We start from the raw sequence: 26,655 nt of genomic DNA, 5'->3' as shown, positions 1-26,655 counted from the left end.
GTGCAGCATAGGCTGAGATGAACTTCTTGACTGTAGCTCAGTAGTTCCAAGCACTGCCAGAGACCAGGAATTCCACATGGGTTGTGCATGCAGGGTATACTAAATTAGAAAAGTTGCAACTAAGAAGTTGGGAGCATCTATAAAGCCTACAGGGAGAGGAGCAAACAGGTTTAGAAAACACAGTAGCCAAAGCTACAAAATAGGAAAAAGGAAATCAGACAATGACTAGGTAAAATACTCAAGTGAGAGAGTGGTGTAGAGCCTTCCTCAAATAACTTGTCAGAACAACAACCACTGAGAAAACAGCCGAGACAGAAGTACTAACACTAATTGCTACTTGCCTTACAGAGGTGGAGAGCACACCTCCCGGTACTAATTGCTGATTGCCTAAGAGAGGAGAAACCACTCCCCCTCCAATAAAGCCACTGATTATGAAAACAACAAGTCACAAATTGACCTGCCCCTTAACCCTGGTTGATGTATCAACAATCATCTGCAAATTCTGAGCAGTCAGAAGTTCACACACCAAGTTGGCTACTGGGAAGACAGGCAGCGCTTAAAGTAGATGGCCCTAGCTAGCAAAAAGACAGTACTAGACAACAATTATATGTGTATATAGACATCAGGCGTCCTCTAGCTATAAAAGGAAGTACACTGAGATGGAGCCTGAGAAGCTGGTTATATACTCAGAAAAGAGGTTGCAACCACTCCCCCTCCAATACAGCCCCTGATTACCAAAAAAACGGTCACAAATTGCCCTGCCCCTTAATCCTGGATGATTTGACAACAATCATCATGGGTCATCATTGATGTGTCAACAACCATGCTATTTAGCTAGCTAGCTGATTGTTCCAATGCATCTTCTAAAATGTGAAATTACAAGACAGAAAATACATTTACCTAAGGGTGTTTCCTGATGTGCTCCTTGTTGTAAAGGTAGCTAACGTTAACTAGCTAGGCTAGTCAGTCCCAGTGGGCTGGAAGAGTTAAATAAATTAAAACGTTTTTTTTATGCACTAGGTGGCAAATTAGCAGAAAACACTGTAGGCTCTCAGTATTGCTATATAACATAGCTGTACCTGCTAGCTCGGATATATATTGTTTTTATGAACTGTGCCTCCAAAACCAGTTGACCAATAGATGCATCATCTATGCCTCCCTCTAAACCCCACTTACATGGAATAAACGTGCCAAAACTTTGGAAATGCAAAAAAACGCAGCGAAAGCAAGGGGTAGGTTAATGTGACCAAAAATAGAAAAAATGCAAGCAAAGAGGGAAGCGTTTCATGGCAATCGCATTATCATTTAAATTGTTTCAATTAAAAAATATTCTTTGCATAAATTTACAATTAATTTGTTCTTGCCTTTCAAAAGTATTTCCTTGCAATATTGCTAATTTTGCTCTCAACACTTTTGGGTACATTTTTTGCCTTCAATGTCATTATTGTTGTTTGCAATAATAAGACGTTTGTTATCGAATTAAAATGTTTGCTTGATAAAGGCACAAAAGTAATTCCATAGCAGTGAAGGCATACAGGATGTCATGAGTAATTTATCCCCATACATCAACAACCAAAGTTCAAGATATCCCCATTCAGAACCCCCAGAGAGGGAGCAGAGCTTGTTTATGGACTTTCCTACATTTCGATGCTAATGTCACCTCTTGATTAGCAAATGTCCTTTAAATAATGTTGCAGCTCAAAGCTGCTCAACATAGCAGTGCATGGGTTCATGATGTACATGTTCTCTGCTCATTCTTTGCCCTGCCATGTGCATCATTTCCGAGCAATATCTGTGTCACATAGCAGAATCGTATTGATTGTTAAATCTGTTGCGCCTTGAGTCAGCACAACCTAAAGATCAATATCAAATATGAACAACGAACACATGATCTGATATAGTGTATCATTGGTTTGATTTCAGATGAGAAGAAAATGTCTTCTTGTTTTTTTCTTATAACAAGAAAAGAAAGAATCTGGGAGAGTTTGTCCCAGATGATGAAGCAACATGAGTGTGCATTTGGCGGTTCATGGCAGGAGACTTATTTTAATCTCTTAGGCTTTGGTGTGGATTCAAATGGAAACTCCACTCTTTGGATCCTCTGCCAAAATTATCAAGTATAATGTTATGCCAGACGTGAGAGCACCGCAAAAAACACACATGGAGTGTCAAGGGAAAAATATGATTCTTTAATTCCCTTTTATCAACATATTTTAATTCATATCAGAGGACGGCATCTGTGAGATTGGGATTCCTCCAGTGAAAAGACTGCAACATTGATGATTAGTTAGGGCAGCATAAAATCAGAGAAGAGGCTTTGAAAAAAACGTGTCTGTTTGGTTCGATTAAGTTTCAAACACATGTAGAATGTTTTCTGACCATTTCTCTGCTCTTAGAGCAGTATTTCTCAACCTACGGGGTCCTTTCTTGATTTTAGGGGTTAAAAAAAAGACGTGACTGATGCACATAGGAATATCATTGGTTTGTCAGTATGCCATTCAGAAGCTGAGCTTCGACCTCAGTCCAAAAAATTGGACTTTGCTTGGGAAGTAATCTTAAATCATGTGTGACTGTCGCTATCAATTGATCGAATCACTTTCTGTATAATATAATAATTAAATTGAGGGTTCATATCAGTGGAGGCTGGTGCAAGGAGCTATAGGAGGATGGGCTCATTGTAATGGCTGGAATGGTATAAATGGAATGGTATCAAACATATGGAAACCATGTTTGACTCCGTTCCATTGATTCCATTCCAGCCATTACCTTGAGCCTGTGCTCCTACAGCTCCTCCCACCAGCCTCCACTGGTTCATATACATAATCATAATGACACATATTTGGTAGCAGAATAACATTTGGGAAAATCGGGTCAAGACTTTATTTTCCTTATCAATTATTATTAAATAGCCTACCTAAAACATGTCATGAGTCTAATTAAACTACGTTGAATTGCAGGAAAGTAACTTTTTCCTAGCTCCCTCAAATTAAACAAAATTAAGCTAGTGTTGGGAACCCCTGTTTTCGAGAGAGCTCTCACCCTGTCTGTGTCCATGTGTTTGTCTGAAGGATCAGCGAGAGACACCGCTGGCTGGAGAATGTGATGTGCTGCCAGTCATGTTCCAGCGGGGGTGGTTGTTTTTCTTCCAAGCCCGCTGGGAGGGAACCAATGGTGCGGCACCTGTTTTGCATTCCACCGGGGGGCCAAGGGTTCCAGAAACAAGGAATGCTTCCAGCCAAAGCTACCCAGGCATAAAATATGCTGCTCATTGAATACTCACACACACATTTTACCATTCTGAAAATCCATATAACAGGGATATGGATATATAGTAATGCTTGACACAGTGTCGTCACTGTGATTTATAGATGCTACAGAGCATACTGACTGGAGAAGCACTCTTATATAGAAACAACATTGCACCTCATTATTTCATATTTTATGCAGGTTGACGTTTATTGTTATCAATCTTGCCATGGAGGCAGATCTGAGCGATTTCCGCTAGACGGGCCAGCTGCAAAGTAAAAATTGGCTATTGCTTTTTGGTCTTAATTTAAGGTTAGGGTTAGGCATTAAGGTTAGCAGTGTGGTTAAGGTTAGGGATAGATTTAGAATCAGATCTTATGACCTAGGCTGGTCCAGCTAGTGACCGCTCAGCAGAGCTGCCTCCAGTCATCCCAATAAATGCCAACCTGCATTCAATGATTAAATTTACATTTTAGTCATTTAGCACACACTCTTATCCAGAGCTACTTACAATAAGTGCATTCATCTTAAGATAGCTGTGTGCGACAACCACATATCACAGTCGTAGCAAGTCAATTTTCCCTCAATAAAGTTAGCAAAGTCAATAGGAAAATACTTTTTTATGGCTGGGTAGTTTCATTAGGGAGACCTGTTGTCAGTTTCTGGCAAAAATAACTGTCAACATTATGATTTCAGATTGTCTCATGCATTTCTGGCATTTACATGTACTTTTTACATTTTAGTCATTTAGCAAACGCTGTTATCCAGAGCAACTTACAGTAGTGACTGCATACATTTACGTACTGGTAAGAACCCATCTATTGCGTCTCATTGATATGGACACTTTAAATCGCAACATATTATAAATACAAGGCCATCGACTAGTACATGTCCCCTTGCTGTACAAAGGAACGACATTTTCTCCTGTTTAAAGCATGCTGAGAGCAGCATGTTTGTCAGTCGACTGGGGCAGTGGTTAAAGGGGAATTTCAACCTGGGGGAATCTGGGCTTGTTTACATCATGTCCAAAGCATTTCTAGGACAGTGAGATGTGTTTCACACTTAATTGAGGAAGGCATGTCCGTGCTTCGCGCGCTGAATGATACACCCTATGACGGCTTTTGGAGTACTGATGAGGGGGGCGAGATCTAAAAATAAATGTAATCCTGCTTTGTGGCATTTTGCAAAGGCTCTATGTAATACTGATCGCACTATACGTTTTTGTGCGTGGAGACATGCGTGTAGATATAGTTCCTATCTGCAGATAAATTGCTAAATATACAAGCAGACACATTTGATTTATACACTTCTCAAACAAATAAAGGGAACACTAAAATAACACATCCTAGATCTGAATGAATTAAATAATCTTATTAAATACTTTTTTCTTTACATAGTTGAATGTGCTGACAACAAAATCACACAAAAATAATCAATGGAAATCCAATTTATCAACCCATGGAGGTCTGGATTTGGAGTCACACTCAAAATGAAAGTGGAAAACCACACTACAGGCTGATCCAACTTTGATGTAATGTCCTTAAAACAACTCAAAATGAGACTCAGTAGTGTGTGTGGCCTCCACGTGCCTGTATGACCTCCCTACAACGCCTGGGCATGCTCCTGATGAGGTGACGGATGGTCTCCTGAGGGATCTCCTCCCAGACCTGGACTAAAGCATCCGCCAACTCCTGGACAGTCTGTGGTGCAACGTGGCGTTGGTGGATGGAGCAAGACATGATGTCCCAGATGTGCTCAATTGGATTCAGGTCTGGGGAACGGGCGGGCCAGTCCATAGCATCAATGCCTTCCTCTTGCAGGAACTGCTGACACACTCCAGCCACATGAGGTCTAGCATTGTCTTGCATTAGGAGGAACCCAGGGCCAACCGCACCAGCATATGGTCTCACAAGGGGTCTGAGGATCTCATCTCGGTACCTAATGGCAGTCAGGCTACCTCTGGCGAGCACATGGAGGGCTGTGCGGCCCCCCAAAGAAATGCCATCCCACACCATGACTGACCCACCGCCAAACCGGTCATGCTGGAGGATGTTGCAGGCAGCAGAACGTTCTCCACGGCATCTCCAGACTGTCACGTCTGTCACATGTGCTCAGTGTGAACCTGCTTTCATCTGTGAAGAGCACAGGGCGCTAGTGGCAAATTTGCCAATCTTGGTGTTCTCTGGCAAATGCCAAACGTCCTGCACGGTGTTGGGCTGTAAGCACAACCCCCACCTGTGGACGTCGGGCCCTCATACCACCCTCATGGAGTCTGTTTCTGACCGTTTGAGCAGACACATGCACATTTGTGGCCTGCTGGAGGTCAATTTGCAGGGCTCTGGCAGTGCTCCTCCTGCTCCTCCTTGCACAAAGGCGGAGGTAGCGGTCCTGCTGCTGGGATGTTGCCCTCCTACGGCCTCCTCCACGTCTCCTGATGTACTGGCCTGTCTCCTGGTAGCGCCTCCATGCTCTGGACACTACGCTGACAGACACAGCAAACCTTCTTGCCACAGCTCGCATTGATGTGCCATCCTGGATGAGCTGCACTACCTGAGCCACCTGTGTGGGTTTTAGACTCCGTCTCATGCTACCACTAGAGTGAAAGCACCGCCAGCATTCAAAAGTGACCAAAACATCAGCCAGGAAGCATAGGAACTGAGAAGTGGTCTGTGGTTACCACCTGCAGAACCACTCCTTTATTGGGGGTGTCTTGCTAATTGCCTATAATTTCCACCTGTTGTCTATTCCATTTGCACAACAGCATGTGACATTTATTGTCAATCAGTGTTGCTTCCAAAGTGGACAGTTTGTTTTCACAGAAGTGTGATTGACTTGGAGTTACATTGTGTTGTTTAAGTGTTCCCTTTATTTTTTTGAGCAGTATATAAGGGCAGAAGGTGAGACCGAGATGCAGACACAGGAGGCATCTCGGAGGCATCCCGAGATGCAGACACAGGAGGCATCTGCGGGACACAGCCAGTGAAATATCAGGGCGGCAAATTCAAAAACAACAAAATGTCATAATTCAACTTTCTCAAACATACAACTATTTTACACCATTTTAAAGATACACTTCTCCTTGATGTAACCACATTGTCCGATTTCAAAAAGGCTTTACAGCGAAAGGAAAACATTAGATTATGTTAGGAGAGTACATAGACAAAAATAATCACACAGCCATTTTCCAAGCAAGGACATGTGTCAATAAAACCCAAAACACAGCTAAATGAAGCACTAACCTTTGACGATCTTCATCAGATGACACTGCAAGACATTATGTTACACAATAAATGTATGTTTTGTTCGATAAAGTTCATATTTATATCCAAAAACAGCATTTTACATTGGCGCGTGATGTTCAGAAAATGTATTCCCACCAAAACGTCCGGTGAATGTGCACATCAATTTACAAAAATACTCATCATAAACGTTGACAAAATATATAACAATTATTTAAAGAATTATAGATAGACTACTCCTGGATGCAACCGCTTTGTCAGATTTTAAAATAGCTTTACGGAGAAAGCACATTTTTCAATATTCTGAGTACATAGCTCAGCCATCACAGAGAGCTATACAGACACCCGCCAAGTTCGGGGCAACCTAAACTCAGAATTAGTATTAGAAATATTCTCTTACCTTTGCTGATCTTCGTCAGAATGCACTCCCAAGACTGCTACTTCCACAAGAAATATAATAAATTATCCATATTTATGTACAAATACCTCCGTTTTGTTCACTTATCCAAAGGCATAATGCGTGAGCGCGGAACCAGAGGCGAAAAGTCAAAATGTTCCGTTACCGTACTTAGAAGCATGTCAAACGCTGTTTAACCTGTTGAGGGTAGGGGGCAGTATTGACACGGCTGGATAAAAAACGTACCCGATTTAATCTGGTTACTACTCCTGCCCAGTAACTAGAATATGCATATAATTATTGGCTTTGGATAGAAAACACTCCAAAGTTTCTAAAACTGTTTGAATGGTGTCTGTGAGTATAACAGAACTCAAATGGCAGGTCAAAACCTGAGAGATTCCTTTACAGGAAGTGGCCTGTCTGACCATTTATTGTCTTTCTTTGACATCTCTTTCAAAAACTTAGGATCTCTGCGGTAATGTGACACTTCCCACGGCTCCAATAGGCTCTCAGAGCCCGGGAAAAACCTGAATGTCGTCATTCCAGCCCCAGGCTGAAACACATTATCGCCTTTCTCAAGTGGCCGATCAAGGGACAGTGGGCTTAGGCGCGTGCACTGGCCGCCCCCGTCTTTGTGTTTTTTCCTCTGTTTGCCGAAAAGGAGATTCCCGGTCGGAATATTATCGCTTTTTTACGAGATAAATTGCATAAAAATTGATTTTAAACAGTGGTTGACATGCTTCGAAGTACGGTAATGGAATATTTAGAATTTTTTTGTCACGAATTGCGCCATGCGCACGACCCTGATTTACCATTTCGGATAGTTACTGGAACACACGAACAAAACGCCGCTGTTTGGATATAACGATGGATTATTTGGGACCAAACCAACATTTGTTATTGAAGTAGAAGTCCTGGGAGTGCATTCTGACGAAGACAACAAAGGTAATAACATTTTTGTTATAGTAAATCTGATTTTGGTGAAGGCTAAACTTGCCGGGTGTCTAAATAGCTAGCCCGTGATGGCTGGGCTATGTACTTAGAATATTGCAAAATGTGCTTTCACCAAAAAGCTATTTTCAAATCATACATATCGAGTGCATAGAGGAGTTCTGTATCTATAATTCTTAAAATAATTGTTATGCTTTTTGTGAACGTTTATCGTGAGTAATTTAGTAAATTGTTAGTAAATTCCCCGGAAGTTTGCGGGGGGTATGCTAGTTCTGAACGTCACATGCTAATGTAAAAAAGCAGTTTTTTGATATAAATATGAACTTGATTGAACAAAACATGCATGTATTGTATAACATAATGTCCTAGGGTTGTCATCTGATGAAGATCATCAAAGGTTAGTGCTGCATTTAGCTGTCTTCTGGGTTTTTGTGACATTATATGCTAGCTTGAAAAATGGGTGTCTGATTATTTCTGGCTTGGTACTCTGCTGACATAATCTAATGTTTTGCTTTTGTTGTAAAGCCTTTTTGAAATCGGACAGTGTGGTTAGATTAACGAGAGTCTTGTCTTTAAATAGCTGTAAAATAGTCATATGTTTGAGAAATTGTAGTAATAGGATTTTTAACCTGTTATGGCTAGCGGGCAGTATTTTCACGGCTGGATAAAAAACGTACCTGATTTAATCTGGTTACTACTCCTGCCCAGTAACTAGAATATGCATATAATTATTGGCTTTGGATAGAAAACACTCTAAAGTTTCTAAAACTGTTTGAATGGTGTCTGTGAGTATAACAGAACTCATATGGCAGGCAAAAACCTGAGAAGATTTCATGCAGGAAGTGGCCTGTCTGACAAGGTGTCGTTCTTCTTGTCTCTGTTTATTGAAGAGTGAGGATCTTAGCTGTCCCGTGACACTTCCTACGGCTGCCATAGGCTCTCAGAAGGCGGCAAAACGCTGAATCGTGGCTTTGCAGGCTCTGGCTGAAACAAAGTAGTGCGTTTGGGTAGTGGCTGGTTACAGTACTGTGAGACTCAGGCTCGTGCCCGCGTCGACCGAAAGCTTTGTTTTCTTTCCTCTGTTTAGTTAAATGGACATTCCCGGTTGGAATATTATCGCTTTTTTACGAGAAAAATGGCATAAAAATGGATTTTAAACAGCGGTTGACATGCTTCGAACTACGGTAATGGAATATTTAGATTTTTTTTGTCACGAATTGCGCCATGCGCACGACCCTGATTTACCATTTCGGATAGTGTCTGGGACGCACGAACAAAACGCCGCTATTCGGATATAACGATGGATTATTTTGGACTAAACCAACATTTGTTATTGAAGTAGCAGTCCTGGGAGTGCATTCTGACAAAGACAACAAAAGGTAATCAAACTTTTATAATAGTAAATCTGATATTGGTGAGTGCTAAACTTGCCGGGTGTCTAAATAGCTAGCCCATGATGGCTGGGCTATGTACTTAGAATATTGCAGAATGTGCTTTCACCAAAAAGCTATTTTAAAATTGGACATATCGAGTGCATAGAGGAGTTCTGTATCTATAATTCTTAAAATAATTGTTATGCTTTTTGTGAACGTTTATCGTGAGTAATTTAGTAAATTGTTAGCAAATTCCCCGGAAGTTTGCGGGGGGTATGCTAGTTCTGAACGTCACATGCTAATGTAAAAAGCTGTTTTTTGATATAAATATGAACTTGATTGAACAAAACATGCATGTATTGTATAACATAATGTCCTAGGTGTGTCATCTGATGAAGATCATCAAAGGTTAGTGCTGCATTTAGCTGTCTTCTGGGTTTTTGTGACATTATATGCTAGCTTGAAAAATGGGTGTCTGATTATTTCTGGCTTGGTACTCTGCTGACATAATCTAATGTTTTGCTTTCGCTGTAAAGCCTTTTTGAAATCGGAGAGTGTGGTTAGATAAAGGAGAGTCTTGTCTTTAAAATGCTGTGAAATAGTCATATGTTTGAAAAATTGAAGTTTTTGTATTTTTGAGGAATTTGTAATTCGCGCCACGCCTATCATTGGATATTGGAGCAGGTGTTCCACTAGCGGAACGTCTAGATGTAAGAGGTTAAGGTATTTGAAAATCGCGCCACTGGATTACACTGGCTGTTGCGTAGGTGGGACGAATTCGTCCCGCCTAGCCCAGAGAGGTTAAAATCAATCTTTATGGTATTTTTTACGTAAAATTGTGATAATATTCCAACCGGACAATAGCATATTCATTCAAGAAGAAAAAGAAAGAACGGTGCGCTCGTGTGACCGCGCATATCCAATCCCTTTGTTGCCAGGCAGACCACTCAGTAACTGAGCTCCTATACTCTGCCCAGTGACAGGAGAATGCTCAAACCACTTTCTGAAGGCTTTTGTCAGGCAATGGAAGCCTTAGGAAGTGCAACGTAACCCCACAGATACTGTAGTTTCGAAAGGGACAAGAAAGAAGAACTACAATTCTCAGATCCTCCACTTCCTGGTTGACTTTTTCTCAGGTTTTTGCCTGCCATATGAGTTCTGTTATACTCACAGACACCATTCAAACAGTTTTAGAAACTTCAGAGTGTTTAGTGATAGAGAGTTCTCATCTATATTATTCATAGCCGTCTATTTACCACCACAGACTGATGATGGCACTGAGACCGCACTCGTAGATTCAGGCGCAGCTGGGAATTTTATTGACAGATCATTTGCCAATAGTATAGGGATCCCCATTGTTCCTGTGGATATGCCCTTCCCTGTGCACGCCCTAGATAGTCGACCATTAGGGTCAGGGCTAATTAGGGAGGCCACCGCTCCACTGGGCATGGTTACGCAGGAGGGTCACAAGGAGAGAATCAGTCTATTCCTTACTGATTCTCCTGCGTTTCCCGTGGTGCTGGGCCTAGCCTGGTTGGCCTGTCATGACCCCACTATTTCTTGGCAACAGAGGGTTCTCACGGGGTGGTCACGAAAGTACTCGGGGAGGTGTTTAGGGGTTTCCGTTGGTGCTACTACGGTGGAAAGTCCAGACCAAGTCTCCACCGTGCGAATCCCCTCTGAATATGCCGATTTGGCTCTCGCCTTCTGTAAAAAGAAGGGGACTCAATTACCACCCCATCGACGGGGGGATTGTGCGATAAATCTCCTGGTAGACGCAGCACTTCCCAGGAGTCACGTGTATCCCCTGTCGCAAGAGGAGATGGCGGCTATGGAAACACATGTCTCGGAATCTCTGGGGCAGGGGTACATTCGGCCCTCCACTTCACCTGCCTCCTCGAGTTTATTTTTTGTGAAGAAGAAGGATGGAGGTCTGCGCATGTGTATTGACTATTGGGGCATCAACCAAATCACTGTGAGGTACAGTTACCCGCTGCCTCTCATAGCCAGTGCGATCGAGTCAATGCACGGGGCGCGCTTCTTCACAAAATTGGATCTCAGGAGCGCTTACAATCTGGTGCGTATCCGGGAGGGGGACGAGTGGAAGACGGCATTTAGTACCACCTCAGGGCACTATGAGTACCTCGCCATGCCGTACAGGTTGATGAGTGCTCCATCAGTCTTCCAGTCCTTTGTAGACAAGATTTTCCGGGACCTGCACGGGCAGGGTGTAGTGGTGTATATCGACGACATTCTGATATACTCCGCTACACGCGCCGAGCATGTGTCCCTGGTGCGCAGGGTGCTTGGTCGACTGTTGGAGCATGACCTGTACGTCAAGGCTGAGAAATGCCTGTTTTTCCAACAATTCGTCTCCTTCCTAGGGTACCGCATTTCCACTTCAGGGGTGGAGATGGAAATTGACCGCATTACAGCCGTGCGTAATTGGCCGACTCACACCACGGTAAAGGAAGTGCAGCGGTTTCTAGGGTTTGCAAACTACTACCGGAGGTTTATCCGGGGCTTTGGTCAGGTAGCGGCACCCATGACCTCACTGCTGAGTGGGGGACCGGTGTGTTTGCGGTGGTCAGCTGAGGCGGACAGGGCTTTTGGTCAGCTGAGGGCTCTGTTTACCTCGGCTCCCGTGCTGGCTCATCCGGACCCCTCTTTGGCGTTCCTAGTGGAGGTGGACGCTTCCGAGGCTGGGATAGGAGCCGTGCTCTCTCAGCGCTCGTGCACCAAAGCTCCGCCCCTGTGCCTTCTTTTCGAAGAAGCTCAGCCCGACAGAGCGAAACTATGACGTGGGGGACCGGGAGTTGTTGGCTGTCATCAAGGCTTTGAAAGCGTGGAGACATTGGCTTGAGGGGGCTAGAGCGGGCGTTACGTACAGAGTCCACTCCCTCCCAGTGTCCTGCTGGGCATCTGTATGTTCCGTTTGCTGTCCGCGACCGTTTGATCTATTGGGCCCACACGTCACCCTCCTCTGGTCATCCGGGCATCGGTCGGACAGTGCGCTGTCTTAGTGGGAAGTACTTGTGGTCCACCTAGGCTAAGGACGTGAGAGTTTATGTTTCCTCCTGCTCGGTGTGCACCCAGTACAAGGCCCCTAAGCACCTGCCCAGAGGGAAGTTACAACCCTTACCCGTTCCACAACGGCCGTGGTCGCACCTGTCGGTGGACTTCCTGACGGATCTGCCTCCCTCACAGTGTAACACCACGATCCTGGTCATTGTGGATCAGTTTTCTAAGTCCTGCCGTCTCCTCCCTTTGCCCGGTCTCCCTACGGCCCTATAGACTGTGGAGGCCCTGTTCACACACGTATTCCGGCACTATGGGGTGCCGGAGGACATAGTATCTGATCAAGGTCCCCAGTTCACGTCAAGGGTCTGGAGGGCGTTCATGGACGGTCTGGGGGTCTCGGTCAGCCTTACCTCAGGTTTTCACCCCGAGAGTAACGGGCAGGTGGGGAGAGTAAACTAGGATGTGGTAGGTTTCTGCGGTCTTATTGCTAGGACCGGCCGGGGGAGTGGGCGGCGTTCATACCTTCGGCAGAGATGGCCCAGAACTCGATCCGCCACTCCTCTACCAACCTCTCCCCTTTCCAGTGCGTACTGGGATATCAGGCGGTTCTGGCACCGTGGCATCAGAGCCAGATCGAGGCTCCTGCGGTGGACGACTGGTTTAGGCGCTCGGAGGAGACCTGGGACGCCGCTCATGTGCACCTTCAGCGGGCCGTGAGGCGTCAGAAAGCCAGCACAGACCACCACCGCAGTGAGGCCCCGGTGTTCGCACCGGGGGACCGGGTCTGGCTCTCGACTCGAAACCTGCCCCTCCACCTACCCTACCGGAAGCTGGGTCTGCGGTTTGTGGAGCCATTCAAAGTCCTGAGGAGAGTGAATGAGGTTTGTTACAGTTTACAGCTTCCCCTAGAATACCGTATTAACCCCTCGTTCCATGTGTCTCTCCTCAGGTCGGTGGTTGCTGGTCCACTCCAGGAATCTGAGGTGCAGGAGGTTCCTCCGCTCCCTCTGGACATCGAGGGGGCCCCGGCGTATGCAGTCTGATCCATAATGGACTCGAGGCGTCGGGCGAGGGGCCTTCAGTACCTCGTGGAGAGGGAGGGGTATGGTCCAGAGGAGAGATGCTGGGTGCTGGTGGAGGACATATTGGACCCTTCGATGCGATGGGATTTCCACCATCTCCATCCGGATCGCCCAGCACTTCGCCCTCCGGGTGGTCCCCGAGGCCGGTGTCGGTGCACTGCTGGAGCTGCGCGTCAAGGGGGTGGTACTGTCACGACTTCCGCCGGAGTCGGTCCCTCTCCTTGTTCGAGTGGCGTTCGGCGGTCGACGTCACCGGCCTTCTAGCCATCACCGATCCACTTTTCATTTTCCATTTGTTTTGTCTTTGTTTTTTACACACCTGGTTTCAATTCCCCCATTACATGTTCATTATTTAACCCTCTGGTTTCCCCCATGTTTGTGTGCATGTTTGTTTTATTGTAAGGCTGTATCTGACGGCTGGTATATTGTTTACCGGGTTTTGTTATTACGCTCTTTTATTTCGTGGTACCGGTATTTTTCCAGCACCATAGTATTGTGTTAAATACCTTGTCCACGCATCTCAGTTCTCCTGCGCCTGACTCCTTTCACCAGTTACCCACAGCCTTGACATCAGATGACGCAGATGCTATGCTACAGGACTGTTTTGCTAGCACAGACTGGAATATGTTCCGAGATTCATCCAATGGCATTGAGGAGTATACCACCTCAGTCATCGGCTTCATCAATAAGCGCATCAACGACGTCGTCCCCACAGTGACTGTACGTACATATCCCAACCAGAAGCCATGGATTATAGGCAACATCCACATCAAGCTAAAGGCTAGAGCTGCCACTTTCAAGGAGCGGGACACTTATCCAGACAACTATAAGAAATCCCACTATGCCCTCAGACGATCCATCAAACAAGCAAAGCGTCAATACAGGATTAATAATGAATCCTACTACAATGGCTCTGACACTCGTCGGATGTGGAAGGGCTTGAAAACTTTTACGGACTACAAAGGGAAACCCAGACGCAAGCTGCCCAGTGACGCGAGCCTACAAGACCAGCTAAATGTATTTTATGCTCACTTCGAGGCAAGCAATACTGAAGCATGCATGAGAGCACCAGCTGTTCTGGATGACTGTGTGATAACGCTCTCGGTAGCCGATGTGAGCAAGACCTTTATACAGGTCAACATTCACAACGTTGCCGGGTCAGATGGATTACCAGGACGTGTACTCAAAGCATGCGCGGACCAACTGGCAAGTGTCTTCACTGACATCTCCCTGACCGAGTCTGTAATACCTACATGTTTCAAGCAGACCACCATAGTCCCTGTGCCCAAGAAAGCGAAGGTAACCTGCCTAAATGATTACCGCCCCGTAGCACTCACGTCGGTAGCCATGAAGTGCTTTGAAACGCTGGTCATGGCTCACATCAACAGCATCCTCCCGGATACCCTAGACCTAGACCCACTCCAATTCGCATACCGCCCCAACAGATCCACAGATGACGCAATCTCAATCACACTCCACAATGCCCTTTCCCACCTGGACAAAAGGAACACTTAGGTGAGAATGCTGTTCATTGACTACAGCTCAGCGTTCAACACTATAGTGCCCACGAAGCTCATCACTAAGCTAAGGACCCTTGGACTAAACACCTCCCTCTGCAACTGGATCCTAGACTTCCTGACGGGTCGCTGCCAGGTGGTTAGGGTGGGCAACAACACTTCTGCCACGCTGATCCTCAACACTGGGGCCCCTCAGGGGTGTGTACTTAGTCACCTCCTGTACTCCCTGTTCACCCACGACTGCATGGTCACACATGACTCAAACACCATCATTAAGTTTGCAGACGACACAACAGTGGTAGGCCTGATCACGACACCGATGAGACAGCCTATAGGGAGGAGGTCAGAGAACTGGCAGTGTGGTGCCAGGACAACAACCTCTCTCTCAATGTGAGCAAGACAAAGGAGTTGATCGTTGACTACAGGAAAAGGTGGGCCGAACAGGCCCCCATTAATATCAGCGGGGCTGTAGTGGAGCGGGTCGAGAGTTTCAAGTTCCTTGGTGTCCACATCCTCAACAAGCTATCATGGTCCAAACACACCAAGACAGTCCTGAAGAGGGCACGGCAAAACCTTTCCCCCTCAGGAGACTCAAAAGATTTGGTATGGGTCCCCAGATCCACAAGAAGTCCTACAGCTGCACCATCGAGGGCATCCTGACCGGTTACATCAACGCCCTGTAAGGCAACTGCTCGGCATCTGTCCGTAAGGCGCTACAGAGGGTAGTGCGTACGGCCCAGTACATCACTGGGGCCAAGCTTCCTGCAATTCAGTACCTATATAATTGGTGGTGTCAGAGGAAAGCCCATAAAATTGTCAGAGACTCCAGTCACCCAAGTCATAGACTGTTTTCTCTGCTACCGGCAAGCGGTACCGGAGTGCCAAGTCTAGGACCAAAAGGCTCCTTAACAGCTTCTACCCCAATCCATCACACTGCTGAACATTTAATCAAATGGCCACTGGACTATTACATTGACCCCCCCCCTCCATTTGTTTAGTACACTGCAGCTACTCGCTGTTTATTATGTAGGCATAGTCACTTAAATATTTTCTTAACTCTTTCTTGAACTGCACTGTTGGTTAAGGGCTTGTACATTTCACGGTAAGGTCTACGCGCATGTGACAAATACATTTTGATTTTATATATATACTGCTAAAAAAAATAAAGGGAACACTTAAACAACACATCCTAGATCTGAATGAAAGAAATAATCTTATTAAATACTTTTTTCTTTACATAGTTGAATGTGCTGACAACAAAATCACACAAAAATAATCAATGGAAATCCAATTTATCAACCCATGGAGGTCTGGATTTGGAGTCACACTCAAAATTAAAGTGGAAAACCACACTACAGGCTGATCCAACTTTGATGTAATGTCCTTAAAACAAGTCAAAATGAGGCTCAGTAGTGTGTGTGGCCTCCACGTGCCTGTATGACCTCCCTACAACGCCTGGGCATGCTCCTGATGAGGTGGCGGATGGTCTCCTGAGGGATCTCCTCCCAGACCTGGACTAAAGCATCCGCCAACTCCTGGACAGTCTGTGGTGCAACGTGACGTTGGTGGATGGAGCGAGACATGATGTCCCAGATGTGCTCAATTGGATTCAGGTCTGGGGAACGGGCAGGCCAGTCCATAGCATCAATGCCTTGCTCTTGCAGGAACTGCTGACACACTCCAGCCACATGAGGTCTAGCATTGTCTTGCATTAGGAGGAACCCAGGGCCAACCGCACCAGCATATGGTCTCACAAGGGGTCTGAGGATCTCATCTCGGTACCTAATGGCAGTCAGGCTACCTCTGGCGAGCACATGGAGGGCTGTGCGGGCCCCCAAAGAAATGCCACCCCACACCATGACTGACCCACCGCCAAACCGGTCATGCTGGAGGATGTTGCAGGCAGCAGAACGTTCTCCACAGCGTCTCCAGACTCTGTCACGTCTGTCACATGCTCAGTGTGAACCTGCTTTCATCTGTGAAGAGCACAGGGCGCCAGTGGCGAATTTGCCAATCTTGGTGTTCTCTGGCAAATGCCAAACGTCCTGCACGGTGTTGGGCTGTAAGCACAACCCCCACCTGTGGACGTCGGGCCCTCATACCACCCTCATGGAGTCTGTTTCTGACCGTTTGAGCAGACACATGCACATTTGTGGCCTGCTGGAGGTCATTTTGCAGGGCTCTGGCAGTGCTTCTCCTGCTCTTCCTTGCACAAAGGCGGAGGTAGCGGTCCTGCTGCTGGGTTGTTGCCCTCCTACGGCCTCCTCCACGTCTCCTGATGTACTGGCCTGTCTCCTGGTAGCGCCTCCATGCTCTGGACACTACGCTGACAGACACAGCAAAGCTTCTTGCCATAGCTCGCATTGATGTGCCATCCTGGATGAGCTGCACTACCTGAGCCACTTGTGTGGGTTGTAGACTCTGTCTCATGCTACCACTAGAGTGAAAGCACCGCCAGCATTCAAAAGTGACCAAAACATCAGCCAGGAAGCATAGGAACTGAGAAGTGGTCTGTGGTCCCTGCCTGCAGAACCACTCCTTTATTGGGGGTGTCTTGCTAATTGCCTATAATTTCCACCTGTTGTCTATTCCATTTGCACAACAGCATGTGAAATTTATTGTCAATCAGTGTTGCTTCCTAAGTGGACAGTTTGATTTCACAGAAGTGTGATTGACTTGGAGTTACATTGTGTTGTTTAAGTGTTCCCTTTATTTTTTTGAGCAGTGTATATATATATATATATATATATAACTGAAACTGGTTTTACTATACAAAATATTTCCCTAATCATGCCTGATAGACATGGCTATAGGTAGATACTGTCTGCCTACCTACCTAGCTACTTAGGTATATTTGTACAGTTTGGTCACTGTGCAAAGGTTGAGGGTTATGCCATATTTCTTTCCATTATTAGGGTAGATATTGTTCTAAATGTAATATCTTTGCATTTGCACATGTATGCATGTTCAACTAGTCTACCCTAATGTTGATGTTATGCTGGCATAGTTCAACTGTCATTCAAACTACAAAATAGAGTATAATTTATTATATATTTTGTGTTACAGACAATACTGTGTGTTGCCTTCCTGGAGTGGATTATACATACAGAAACATAATTAATTTGCCTGCGTGTGTCATTGTAGCAGAACTGTATTCTGTGAACTTTATCCTTCTCGAGGGATTAGAAATTATGCTGGGTTTCAAGCAGATGATTATTGAGGTGCTGAATGGCAGTTTGATCATGACAACTCCTCCCACAGCTTTGCAAGTATTCCCTGAACATTACTACACAGATCATACTGTATTTTTTTACTGTATGTTTCTTTGTGAATGGGAATTTCATCATGACCAGCAGTTCTCTTAGCAACAGATTATGTTTGGCGTAGTTGATCACCAGTTCTCTTAGCTACAGCTAATGTGGTTTAACAAAAGATTTGGGAGTTACAGGATATAGGTACTGTTTGGTGCGGCACAGAGAATGTTCGATCAACCTTAGTGATGCTGTCTTCGTCCTCGATTGGAGGAAACAGTAGTCTCATAAAATGTCTGTGTCCAGTTGCAGGGAGTCAGTTTGAATTTAGAAAATGCTCCATTATTAAAATAAATAATTGTTTTGCTCCATGAAGTAACCCAACAATGTGTGCGCTGCCATCTTGTCTATTTTAAGTCCTCTCTCCTTGATGGAGACAGGTCTCTGTCATTATGACATGCAGCACTTTGGGGTGGACACCCACCTGTCTCGATCAATGAGAGAAGACTTGAAATAGACAAGATGTCTGGTGTAACAATCTGTAGCTACAATTCTCTGCACATTTTGTGTATGTTACTTTTACCATAACATTCTTGTTGAATAACCAGTAGTCTTTGAGTTAGCATTAAATAATGTATACTTCCCTGTATTTTAGATTTTGACAAATAAACATTCTTTGGATATCTGAATGTCTAGCATATGTTTGATGCTACAGAGCCCTGTACAGCTTAAATAAATATATTCTGTGATTCTATAAAGGCAGACACATTTTGAAGATTGATAGAGAATCCATATTTATTATATGGTGGTTCTACATCAGGGCTCTCCAACCCTTTTCCTGGAAATCAACTGTCCTGTAGGTTATCTAGCACACCTGATTCTAATAATTAGCTGGTTGACAAGCTGAACCAGGATAGTTACAACTAGGGTTGGAGCGAAAACCTACAAGAGGGTAGCTCTCTAGCAACAGGGTTGGAGACCTCTGTTCTACATGGTCTTATGCTGAGCACACTGGCTGCGTTTACATAGGCAATCCAATTCTGATCGTTTTTCCACTAATTGGTCTTAATCACATCCGTCTTTTTCAGAACTGATCTGGTTGATCAAAAGACCAATTAGTGAAAAAATATATCAGAATTGGGCTGCCTGTGTAAACGCAGCCATCGTCCTTTATCCGGCATTCAGTACACAGCATGGTGGGCTGGGGAAGCTGAGACTTTGTGCTCATGGAGAATGGTCTTGTCCTGTCGGCCAGCTGGATAAGACTCTGCCGGAAGTGGTTTAGGGCTTCTTAACCACCAACTGTTTGGTGCTCTTGCAGAAGATTTACTGGTACTGCATGTCTCCTGGAAAGACAAGGTTGTGGTGTTAGCATTTAAAAAAAATTGTGAACGGGACATAGGCCAACACACCTTTGTTGGTAAAGGTGTCAACTGAATGGGACCAGCTAGCGTATTGTTTAAGGACAATGAGGAACATTGGAAGCTGCTTTTGAGAGGAAAGATCAGTCAACAAATTGAATGGGCTGGTGGGCTACAGAAGGTGTGAAAAGTCTTAGGAGGGCAGTTCTTACACAGTATGCATTGTTGTGTATAGGGGATTGAGGAGAAATGGCACCTCTCAATCGCTCTCATACGCTGTCTGTAAACCTCTCCTAGCCCATTCACACAAATAGTAGCCAATTGTATGGTGATTTTTCTAGACATGTCTTTCTTTGTATATTGTTGTGAGAATCTAGAGAGAAGAATGAAGTGGTTGTGTCATTACTGGTGTAGTCTTGATTTTATACCTTTCAGTGTCCCTTGCTGGTTTCTGTCACGCGATCTTGTTGTTCTTCATTACTGCAAGTTGTGTCCGCTCCCTTATGCTTGTGTACCCAAAATGCCACTTGAGGGTATTTTTCAGTGTGGCCCTGTGGAATGACTCCAGAGTTTTACAAAGAGAAAAGGTAAAAAGAGGGGTAAACTAAATTGATGACATGGTCTGAAAGGTACTCTGTGGTTCTCAGGCTACGTCTAACCACCCGTAACCCCATAACACAAACCATACAAAAAAACTACCCAATTCATGTGTATGCATGCTTACTGTAAATTTAGCTATCTTATCCGTCAGCTTGTAAATATTTTTGCCAACTTACCTTCCCCTTGTGCAGAGCTAGGGGTTGGAAGCACATGTTGGTACTGTCGTGACTTTACTTTCATTAATCTGATGACTTTTATCCAATCAGCTAACTATGTTTAATTGTTACCCGATTAAATTAATCATGTAACAATTAACTCATAAGGAATTTGGGGCACCTTGAGAGTGGTTGTTTACCATCTCCCAAATTAAACTTGGGATTGTCCGGGAGGTGACTATCTTCTCTACCTCGTGTTGAGATTTCAGAGTTAGAACAAGTTTGGACGTGAGCTGCAGTTCAACACCTTTCTGGTCTAATATGTTAATTCGTAACCCCTAATTTTATACAGCTCTTCAAAAGGGCTGGTTCGTCAGGCTGACACGCTCTCTGACCTCACTCAAGGGGAAAAAACATCCTCTTATAGTTTCTAAGGTCACATCCCTCTCTTCACAAAAACACTTTAATGATTGTTCATATTTCATACACAATGTAGAGGATGGCCACTTCACACATAGTTTGTATACTTTTCAAGTTACAGTATTTCCTTAATAACATTTTTAATGACAGCACAAAATAACCCAAATGACATTATTATCATTTAGATCGCCTCTGACCATTCCCCACATTCTATGTTAGAAATATTGTTCCAGTATTCACTTCAGAACGTGTTAGAGTTTTGGTGGGGAAACGTCTGTGTAGACAAAAGCACATTCCTTTGTGAATTTGGAGGGGGAGAACATGGATATCCTCTCCTTTAATTTACACAACCCAGTCTGAAAAACATTGTGCTTATTTGTACATAATTAATGAGACTGAGTTGAATTTACAACAGGGCGTGAGCTGTCAACCCCCCCACCAGTTTCCTTCTCCCTCCTCTGCGGGTGAGAGGGGGTCTGACCGAAGTTATCCACTGCAAAGCTGATCCGACCAATCTGGATCCTCACAGGACAGTCACGACAGTACCATCTACAACAAAATACACAGCAATACACAATTTAACCTCCCAACTAATTGTATTGACCTACAGTTGAAGTCGGAAGTTTACATACACTTAGGTTGGAGTCATTAAAACTCGTTTTTCAACCACTCCACAAATTTCTTGTTAACAAACTATAGTTTTGGCAAGTCGGTTAGGACATCTACTTTGTACATGAGACAAGTAATTTCTCCAACAATTGTTTATAGACAGATTATTTCACTGCATCACAATTCCAGTGGGTCAGAAGTTTACATATAGTAAGTTGACTGTGCCTATAAACAGCTTGGAAAATTCCAGAAAATGATGTCATGGCTTTAGAAGCTTCTGATAGGCGAATTGACATCATTTGAGTCAATTGGAGGTGTACCTGTGGATGTATTCCAAGGACTACCTTCAAACTCAGTGCCTCTTTGCTTGACATCATGGGAAAATCAAAAGAAATCAGCAAAGACCTCAGAAAAAAAAGTAGACCTCAATCTGGTTCATTCTTAGGAGCAATTGTACAAACAATAGTACAGAAGTATAAACACCATGGGACCACACAGCCGTCATACCGCTCAGGAAGGAGACGAGTTCTGTCTCCTAGAGATGAATGTACTTTGGTGCAAAAAGTGCAAATCAATCCCAGAACAGCAGCAAAGGACCTTGTGAAGATGCTGGAGGAAACAGGTACAAAAGTATCTATATCCACAGTAAAACGAGTCCTATATTGACATAACCTGAAAGGCCGCTCAGCAAGGAAGAAGCCACTGTTCCAAAAATGCCATAAAAAAGCCAGACTACAGTTTGCAACTGCACATGGGAACAAAGATCATACTTTTTGGAGAAATGTCCTCTGGTCTGATGAAACAAAAATATAACTGTTTGGCCATAATGACCATCGTTATGTTTGGAGGAAAAAGGGGGACGCTTGCAAGCCGAAGAACACCATCCCAACCATGAACCACGGGGGTGTCAGCTTCATGTTTTGGGGGTGCTTTGCTGCAGGAGGGCTTGGTGGACTTCACAAAATAGATGGCATCATGAGGATGGAAAATTATGAGGATATATTGAAGCAACATCTCAAGACATCTGTCAGAAAGTTAAAGATTGGTTGCAAATGGGTCTTCCAAATGGACAATGACCCCAAGCATACTTCCAAAGTTGTGGCAAAATGGCTTAAGGACAACAAAGTCAAGGTATTGGAGTGGGTATCACAAAGCCCTGACCTCAATACCATAGAACGTTTGTGGGCAGAACTGAAAAAGCGCGTGCGAGCAATGAGGCCTACAAACCTGACTCGGTTACACCGGCTCTGTCAGGAGGAACGGGTCAAAATTCACCCAACTTATGGGAAGCTTGTTAAAGGCTACCAGAAACGTTTCACCCAAGTTAAACAATTGAAAGGAAATGCTACCAAATACACTCAATTAGTATGTAAACTTCTGACCCACTGGGAATGTGATGAAAGAAATTAAAGCTGAAATAAATCATTCTCTCTACTATTATTCTGACATTTCACATTCTTAAAATAAAGTGTTGATCCTAACTGACCAAAGACAGGGCATTTTTACTAGGACTAAATGTCAGGAATTGTGAAAAACTGAGTTTAAATGTATTTGGCTAAGGTGTATGTAAACTTCCGACTTCAACTGTATATTAGACTGGCGAGCTTAGCCCACCTAACATTGACATTTCAATATTGTCAGCTTGCTGTTAGCTAACTAAAATAACTACATTGGTAGCACGATTGCTAGGAACCAGCTAACCAACCATAAACAATGTATACACATTCATCATTGCTACCAACATACAACCAGAGAGTGAGTTAGCTATTTTGACAATGATATTTTTAGAAACAGAGTGTTTTCCAGACAAGAGTGGAATAGATGGCTACCAGATTGAGCTACTCTTGTTTGCTAACGTTAGCTAGTTTGCATTAGCTAACGTCAGTCAAAGATAGAACGAACATCAGGTTTACTCTGCTGCTGGAGGTGGCTACCACACTAGCAGTGACTACAATGGCATAGGCGAAATTAATTGACAGTGTGTATACGAAAAACGATAGCTACATGATTTAGCTGACGGCTTTCAGAGTTCAATACAGGACTACAACATTAGCTAGCTAGCTAATTTACCTAGAAGCTAGTCCAGCTAGGCTAGCAAGCTAGCTAATGTTAGGTTACCTCTAATAGAGGTTCTTCCGTTATACTGTGAAGGAAACAAATCTATGGTATTGCATCACTTCTCAGCTGTCATCGAAATGGATTCCCCATCACATCAGTTCAGCCTAAAAATCCCTCTAATAATTTTGGTCACCGTAATGGGCATCATTCTTGATAGTCTCAAACCACTGGCAACATCGGGGTAAATCTCTGGTAGATAGAATGGTGATAGAACACATTTTTGCGCTTGTTTGTAATTAGCACAGCCAGGCACAGAACACCACATAGGCATGATGACAAACAAACATTGTAAAAACAAATCTTGCCTGCAGAAGTTCTGAGATTGCTGTGTATTGTTCCTTTGAAGTACACAATGCCATCATCCACGTTTGTGGGCAGGCCCCATCTACCTTAGCAGCGGTATCTGCATTTGCAATGAATGCCGGACTGTGTGGTTCACTATGAGCAGATGAATACACCGAAAGTCGAAACTTCCTGATTCGACCAGTGAAATGAAAATGTGCTAGTTCTAGCTTGTGGTTTGGATAATTGTGATGTTTATGACAAAAACAAAATGTTGTTATTATAGTTATGACTATATGCCATGGTGAAATTACCCTTGAAAGTGATGACATACTCGAGCCTTGAGCGAATGGCTGGCATGCAGAACCTGAACTGAGACACACATGGATGACGGGAGCCTCCTCTCATCTGTGCCCTTGTACGAGCACTGTGTCCTGCTTGGCATGGCCCACTGGAGCGCAGCACACCATCAACAGAGAGGGGCTTGGCTGATGACTCAGTTCTAATGGGGATCAGTGTTCACACAGCTAATGAATTACAGCTGCTGCTGCAGTAACTAATATGTGACTAGTCGGGATAAAAAAGGATGAGATGAGTGTACATAAAGCATTATACCTTCTAATGCAAGAGGGGTGATTGGTGAATAGGACGTCAACTCTTCCTTATTAATATATTTAATATCTTTAGCACAGTGTTGGCTAGTCTGGCTAGATGGTCTGAAGCATTTTCTGATTAATAGTCAGTGTATTTTCTATACTGAACGGTGCCTGCTATTCAACCCAGGAGGAGCTTACATTTCTATGCTGTAAAGGGAGGAAGCATTTGTTACAGTGGGGGGAAAAAGTATTTGATCCCCAGCTGATTTTGTACGTTTGCCCACTGACAAAGAAAGGATCAGTCTATAATTTTAATGGTAGGTTTATTTGAACAGTGAGAGACAGAATAACAACAAAAATATCCAGAAAGACGCATGTCAAAAATGTTATAAATTGATTTGCATTTTAATGAGGGAAATAAGTATTTGACCCCCTCTCAATCAGAAAGATTTCTGGCTCCCAGGTGTCTTTTACACAGGTAACGAGCTGAGATTAGGAGCACACTCTTAAAGGGAGTGCTCCTAACTGCAGCTTGTAACCTGGAAAAAAGACACCTGTCCAGAGAAGCAATCAATCAATCAGATTCCAAACTCTCCACCATGGCCAAGACCAAAGAGCTCTCCAAGGATGTCAGGGACAAGATTGTAAACCTACACAAGGCTGGAATGGGCTACAAGACCATCGCCAAGCAGTTTGGTGAGAAGGTGACAACATTTGGTGCGATTATTCGCAAATGGAAGAAACACAAAAGAACTGCCAATCTCCCTCGGGCCTGGGGCTCCATGCAAGATCTCACCTCATGGAGTTGCAATGATCATGAGAACGGTGAGGAATCAGCCCAGAACTACACGGGAGGATCTTGTCAATGATCTCAAGGCAGCTGGGACCATAGTCACCAAGAAAACAATTGGTAACACACTACGCCGTGAAGGACTGAAATCCTGCAGCGCCCGCAAGGTCCCCCTGCTCAAGAATACATATACAGGCCCGTCTGAAGTCTGCCAATGAACATCTGAATGACTCAGAGGACAACTGGTGAAATTGTTGTGGTCAGATGAGACCAAAATGGAGCTCTTTGACATCAACTTAACTCGCCGTGTTTGGAGGAAGAGGAATGCTGCCTATGACCCCAAGAACACCATCTCCACCGTCAAACATGGAGGTGGAAACATTATGCTTTGGGGGTGTTTTTCTGCTAAGGGGACAGGACAACTTCACCGCATCAAAGGGACGATGGACGGGGCCATGAACCGTCAAATCTTGGGTGAAAACCTCCTTCCCTCAGCCAGGGCATTGAAAATGGGTGATGGATGGGTATTCCAGCATGACAATGACCCAAAACACATGGCCAAGGCAACAAAGGAGTAGCTCAAGAAGAAGCACATTAAGGTCCTGGAGTGGCCTAGCCAGTCTCCAGACCTTAATCCCATAGAAAATCTGTGGAGGGAGCTGAAGGTTCGAGTTGCCAAAAGTCAGCCTCGAAACCTTAATGACTTGGAGAAGATCTGCAAAGAGTGGGACAAAATCCCTCCTGACATGTGTGCAAACCTGGTGGCCAACTACAAGAAACATCTGACCTCTGTGATTGCCAATAAGGGTTTTGACACTAAGTACTAAGTCATGTTTGCAGAGGGGTCAAATACTTATTTCCCTCATTGAAATGCAAATCATTTTATAACATTTTTGGCATGTGTTTTTCTGGATTTTTTTGTTGTTATTCTGTCTCTCACTGTTCAAATAAACCTACTATTAAAATTATAGACTGATCATTTCTTTGTAAGTGGGCAAACGCACAAAATCAGCAGGGGATCAAATACTTTTCCCCCCCGCTGTATACACACATGTGACCTTGAAAGAACAGCTATGTCAGTCTGGGTGCACTCAGTTCATTTCTCCTGTCTGAGGAACAATTTATACCTTAATTCCTTCTGGATAATTCGCAGCTCCCCACTGCCAAACAAAACCAGATGAAGGCTGTTAATGATGGGTAGCTATGCCAACTGGAATACCTCTCCTTGCACAGCGGTGGGGGATTCCTCGTGTCTCACTTCTCTCTCTCGACTAGATTGTTGTTTTGGCCCTTGGGGTTCGGGGCAGCTTTGCAAAAAAGTAGGTTGATAATAGCCACAGCTTTCACCACGCAATCTAGAGTCCATGGCCAATCCCTTTCTGATAGCCATTAAACATTCTGTAAGTAATAAGTAAGTAATAAGTAATTAAACTTAACTGAAAGTTAATCTAAGAAGGAAAATAGTATAAATGCTCTGGGCAGATCCAGATAGAACTGCTGTGGAAATTAGACATGCTAATTTTAATTGTCCAGGGGCTGGGACACGACATGGGGGAAATAACATAATAAGTACAACCCCAGATGTGAGACGAACACAGCAATTTGTTAAGCAGATGACATGGTTTAAGAGAACCCCTTTCTGCTGGA

At 44.2% G+C, this 26,655-nt stretch overlaps 1 long non-coding RNA gene across 2 annotated transcripts; it reads right to left on the bottom strand.

The window, feature by feature from the left end:
* Positions 1-18,707: 18,707 nt before the first annotated feature.
* Positions 18,708-24,475, bottom strand: LOC106573774 (uncharacterized). Of its 2 annotated transcripts, none has more exons than XR_006759726.1 (3): positions 23,937-24,475; positions 19,867-21,162; positions 18,708-19,423 (listed from the first exon to the last, which is right to left on the bottom strand). It is a non-coding gene; the product is annotated as an uncharacterized lncRNA (long non-coding RNA). The 2 variants fall into 2 exon arrangements; XR_006759727.1 differs by lacking the exon at positions 23,937-24,475 and adding an exon at positions 23,474-23,631.
* Positions 24,476-26,655: the final 2,180 nt, after the last annotated feature.

Source organism: Salmo salar, chromosome ssa16 (assembly GCF_905237065.1).
Source record: "Salmo salar chromosome ssa16, Ssal_v3.1, whole genome shotgun sequence".
NCBI lineage: Eukaryota > Metazoa > Chordata > Actinopteri > Salmoniformes > Salmonidae > Salmo > Salmo salar.
Note: the sequence above shows the minus strand (reverse complement) of the source record. Positions and strands in the feature narration are given on the sequence as shown.